This window comes from Vombatus ursinus, unplaced genomic scaffold (assembly GCF_900497805.2).
Source record: "Vombatus ursinus unplaced genomic scaffold, bare-nosed wombat genome assembly UNPS02014784.1, whole genome shotgun sequence".
NCBI classification, from domain to species: domain Eukaryota; kingdom Metazoa; phylum Chordata; class Mammalia; order Diprotodontia; family Vombatidae; genus Vombatus; species Vombatus ursinus.
This window is the reverse complement of record NW_020954562.1, coordinates 1,179,614-1,185,310: the sequence shown is the minus strand read 5'-3', so window position 1 is coordinate 1,185,310 and position 5,697 is coordinate 1,179,614. Positions and strand designations below refer to the sequence as shown.

The window sequence follows — 5,697 nt, the reverse complement described above, 5'->3', positions numbered from 1 at the left end:
ATTAGAAGGGATATAAGTAACTGGGGGAAAAATTTTTGCAGCAAGTTTTTGTGATAAAGATCTCATAAAGATCTCATATCCAAAATAGTTGAGGAATTGATTCTAATTTACAAGAATAACAGCCATTTGGGGCAGCTAGGTAGTGCAGTGGATAGAGCACTGACCCTAGAGTCAGGAGTACCAGAGTCCAAATCTGACCTCAGACACTTGACATTTACTAGCTGTGTGACCTTGGGCGAGTCACTTAACCCCATTGCCTAAAAAAAAAAAATAAAAAACTAACTGCCATTCCCCCAATAAATAATGGTCAAAAGATATGAATAGGCAGTTTTCAAAGGAAGAAATCCAAGCTATCAACAAGTACATGAAAAAATTCTCCAAATCACTAATAACTAAAGAAATACAAATTAAAGCAACTGTGAATTTCCATCTCATATTCATCGCACTGGCTAAAATGGCAAAGATTAAAATAACAAATGTTGTAGTGCTTTGGGAAACAGGTATACTTAGGAACTTTTGGTGAAATTGTAAATTGGTCCAACTATTCTGGACTTATATTGGCTTTCACTGAAATACAGAGTGAACAAAGCTATATTCCCTTTATTTGTGGATGAGCCAGGACATGACTTCATTTTCCTCATTTTCTCCAACTTTAACTTCAACTTCAGTTAAAGTTATCTCGCTAATTCTAAAGGAATTTTCTAGGAGCTGTGGAATTTCCCTCCTAAGACCACTGGACAATTGTGTGCCCAGGCAAGAGCCATCTATGGACACCCAGCAAAGTGTCAAGCTGGCATGAACTTGTACTATACAGCTGCTATGCCCCTGACTGATATGAGAAGAACACAACCAAAGAGTTGTCTCTCTAACCAGTGCCAGGGGTAGTTTTCTTGTTTCCAGATAACTAGAATACTAAGGAAAGAAAACGCAATTGTCTAATTGTCCAACATAATACTATTTACATTTTATTAATTGAATTGGATTAGTTGTAGTGGAAAGAGCACTGGATTGAGAATCAGGGGACTTCGGTTTTTAAGCCCAGCTCTGCCAGAGTTGGAATCAAAAGCTAGAACTTGGAGATCATCTCTTACAACCCCCTCATTTTCTAGGTAAGGAAGCTAAGCCTTAGAAAAGTGAAATCATTTTCTCAAGGTTTTATGGGCAGAGTTGTGATTTGAACCAGATTTTTTCACTCTAGTTCTCTCAGCATCATTGCCTATATGAAAGAAAGGTCTTACAGAACTCTTAAATCCTTTGCAGCCATGACCAGGTCAGGAACCATACGTCAAATAGCAAAATAATTAATTGAGATAGAATAGCAAAGTAAATAACAAGGGGAAAAAACCAACAGTAGAATCATTCTCAATCTCTAAACCCCTCAAATGGGTGCATTCTCCTAGACTCCCATGCTGGCAGGGAAGGGAACAATTCCCAGGGAAACTAATGCCCAAAATGAGGAAATGTTATATAGTGATTAGAACATTTGTGGCTCTGTCTCTCAGCATCTAGCTATACCTAGCTGCTTCTTAGCCTCACCTCTTTCTTGTAGCTTTCTTGGTGTGGTTCCAGAGCTCTCTAAGCCACTATCACCATACCCAGTCTCCAAAACACGATATGCAGAAGCTCCACCCTTTGTCACTGATCCTTCCCTCCAAAGTTACTGTTCTCTGATCCTCCACTGAGCTACTGCTATCACCTGTTCAAGTTATCATCTCCTTTCACCAGCAGCTACTGCTTCCTGAGGGAGTGGTATTGCCTAAATCTTGCATTTTTTTTGTTAGACAGTCCTACATCACATCCAGTTGGTACACAAAGAGTTACTCAAGAAATGATCAACATCTAGCTTACCTGACTCTCTCTCTCTCTCTCTCTCTCTCTCTCACACACACACACACACACACACACACACACACACAAACACACACACCTATAGAAATATCTACAGTTTTTCTGTCCAATTGGGTCAAGGTAAGGAAATTGCCTTCACTTCTCATCTACTATATAGCATAGATTATATTACTACCCTTCTCGTGTGTAATGCTCATTTTCCATTGTGTCCTTCTTTAGTAAGGAAATGGAGCAAAGTGCCTTTCAAACTATGTCCTCATCAGACTTAGAGTGGCCATTTTGCAATTTGTAAGGGTATCAGATTTTGAGTGACTGTATTGGTATGTGAAAGGGTCAGGATACTGAGAATGGACAGAGACAATGGACTTGACTTCTGGTTGTGGATTCTTTTGGGGGACTTTTTTTCTGTAGACTTGTTTATTTGAGTGAACAGGAGAGCTTAAGTTTAAAAATGGCAGAACCAACAAAAAAGTTATTAGGAAAAGTTGTTATCAAGAGTTAAGAAAGCAGTCAGCTCTGAAGAATCAGCTCTAGAGAAAGGACTAAGATCTTGAGGTAATTATGAGCTCTTGAGAATTCACCTCGGTCCTTCTTTTCAAATGACTGAGGGAATTTAAATTCCCCAGAACAAATGAACTCAGAATCTTGCCTGATAGCAAAGAAAGGGAATTTCTAGGACAGCAGAAACTTTGAGAGTTCCCTCTTAGGTAACCCTAAGTTCAAGAGTTCCTGAATTTGAAAATATCCAGGCACTGGATCTTCTGAACAGAGAAGATTCCCTGATTCTTTCCATTCTTTAGAACAAAGAAGAATACATTTTAAATGGTTATTGCACAGCGTCCTATCTAGAAAGCAAAGTCACTGAGTAGCTCAGCTGTGCCCAAAATGGAAGCAGTGGAGACTAACAGCCAATCAGTATCCAGTGGCAACCACTGGGTCAGTATCTGGCTGAAACTGTGAAATCAAGACTAGCAGGAACAATGAAAGAGCATCAGTGGCCCTATAACATTGCATCATTGTAAACATGAGCTACCTCTCCTCACGTGTACCTTCGCACATATTTTCTCCAGGTATATGCTTCCCCACACGTATACCTTGACTAAATGTGTTCCATCCATGTGAGTCTCTCTACTTGAGATATTTATATGTGTCCACTCTCATCACTGATATCACGGATGTTGGGTGTATCTCTGGGAGAATAAGTCCAAATTTATTGGAGTGATGTTTTATTGCTACTTTTCTTAATATGCCATTTCAGTAAATACCATTGCTTTGAGCTAATTGTGTCTTCTGGCTGACTATTGAAAGATAAACACACTAGTCAGGGCTCTTGACCTAAAGTTTTAAGGATATAGACAACAGAGTACAAATCTTGAACATGAGGCAGTCATCGTCTGAGTGGTCCTGTCCTAGGGTGAAGGAGGGGCAAGTACACTACCCTTAGGTTTGGGATAAATGCACATATAGTTTTTCATCATCTCTTTCAACTTCCATCACATCCTCTATCCACCCAGCAGTGAGACATCCAGACCATGTAAATCTCCCTGAAGCTTCAGTACAGAGTAACATTAATAAGGAAGGGGCAGCGGGGCTGCTAGGTGGCAAAGTGGATAAAGCTCTGGCCTTGGAGTCAGGAGGACCTGAGTTCAAATCCGGCCTCAGACTCTTCTAGCTGTGTGACCTTGGGCAAGTCATTCAACCCCAATTGCCTCATCAAAAATCAAAAACAAAAAAAAAATAAGGGAGGGGCAGAGACAGCAACCTTTAACCTGAACTCCAGTTGCCATTGCAAGGAAAAAAAAAAGTTCCTTCCTTCTTACATGTAAAATGAGGAAGACTAGACGAGATATTTGCTAAAGTCACTTAATACTTTTAATATTCTATGATAGTATGATGAATTTCATGGGACACTGAATTCAAATGTTAGGACCAAATCCATCTTGATCAGGACGTTTAGAAAATGTTTGCAGGATCAATTGATTCAGTTTATGTATTATTGGGTCCATTACTTATTATTTCTCTCACTCTTCAACTTTTTGCCTTTTTACTTCTCCATTGCATGGGGAAGGGGTGAGGATAGAGAAAGGAAGTGGAAACTCAGATCAATTTTGCAAGAGTCCTTGCCATTTACCCAGGAGTTCCTTCTCATATTTACTGGAGAAAAGTCACAGCTAGAGCAACAATACTTCCTTTGTACAAGAAGTAAATGGTCTTTAGCAAATCCCATGCTTTTTCTTTTAATTCTTGACCCACAACACAATTGTCCCTCAGTTACATCAGGCAGTTTTGATTGTTGACTGTATCTGTCCCTGGCATTGCATCTGATGAAGGCTCATTTGACCAGGCTTATTTCCCCACCAGGAAGACGGGGATACAATAGACAGAACCATTTAGAATGAATGATGACTATATGGGTATAGTCCCAAATCTGTGTATATCCTCATATGACCTACTCAAAATTGGTATATTCATAATGGTCCAGGGGCTGTTTACAGGTGCTTGGTGCATATATAAAAGGCTATAGTTCCATTTTGAATATTTTTGCATGAAACCACACAGATCTTAAGTAACCCTCTGGGTTACTCCAAATTATTGATTGAGACAATTACCTGGGTTGAGGTTATGTGTCATATGTGTAGCTATTTCCTTAACACTAATAGGGAAATTTGGAAGGATGAAAGATAATGAGTTCAGTTTTGGACATATTGAGTTTAAGATGCCTATAGGACATCCAGATTAAATGAAGATGTCTTCATTTCCTAGAGGCAGACTAAGACTGGTATTCAATAGCGTATGTCTACTGGTATCCTTTGAATAAGTATTATACTAGCAATAAACTATTGAACACAAGACTGTTTTAACCTCCACCATAGCAATAGAATGTGTTGCCTGGACATTCAAGTAATCTTTAGAGCCTCCAAAATACATCTATGCACTAGAATTGTGCTGGCCCAAGTCACATTGACCAGTGTCATCTCTTAACTCTTATGTCAAATACAGCATATTTAGAAACCTTAAGGCATTATATCAGCACAAATTATTATTGGTAAGCATCTCAAATTTGATAGAACACCAACTCACCTTCCCAGGCTTATCTCACATTACTCCATTTGAGTACTCTGTGCTCCAGGCATGTGCTCCTGGGGCTGCTAGGTGGCTCAGCGCATAGAGTTCTGGGCCTGGAGTCAGGAAGACCCAAGTTCAAATCCAGCCTCAGACACTCACTAGCTGTCTGATCCTGGGCAAGTCACTTATCCCTGTTCACCTCAGTTTCTTCTGTAAAAAGAGCTAGAGAAGGAAATGGCAATCCACTCTAGTATCTTTGCCTTGAAAACCCCAAATGGGTCACAAAGAGTTAGATATGACTGAACAACAACAAATGCTCCAGACAAATTAGATTGTTCTCTTTCCCTTGAAAACTCCTTGTTCTTCCCCCTCCTCCAAGTCTTTGCTTATGCAATTCCCTATGCATGGAAATATCTTCCTTCCCCTTCATCACTTGTTGAATTTCCTACTTTGATATGGGATCTTTGGTTTTATCAATGCGAGTCCTCTCTGAACCAGTCCAGATTAAAAGCCACTTTCCAATTCTTTGTGATTCTTGGCCATATCTTTCCATATATTCTCTATAGAAGATCCGTTCAAGGTGCTAGAAGGCCTTACTTGAGGTCTTTTCATATTTCATAGTGTGCACATGGGTGCTTTCATCTGCGCTACATGACCAACCCACTTCTCTTTCTGAGCCTACATTTCCTGAATGACATCTCTTTCTCTACTTCTTACACACAAGTCATCACTGGATATAGATAGATAGATAGATAGATAGATAGATAGATAGATAGATAGATA

General features: G+C 39.6%; 1 non-coding gene across 1 annotated transcript; it reads right to left on the bottom strand.

Annotated features, from left to right (window-relative positions):
• Window positions 1–741: 741 nt before the first annotated feature.
• LOC114046627 lies at window positions 742–884 on the bottom strand. The gene has a single exon (XR_003569531.1). It is a non-coding gene; the product is annotated as a small nucleolar RNA SNORA48 (small nucleolar RNA).
• Between the last annotated feature and the right edge of the window lie 4,813 nt (window positions 885–5,697).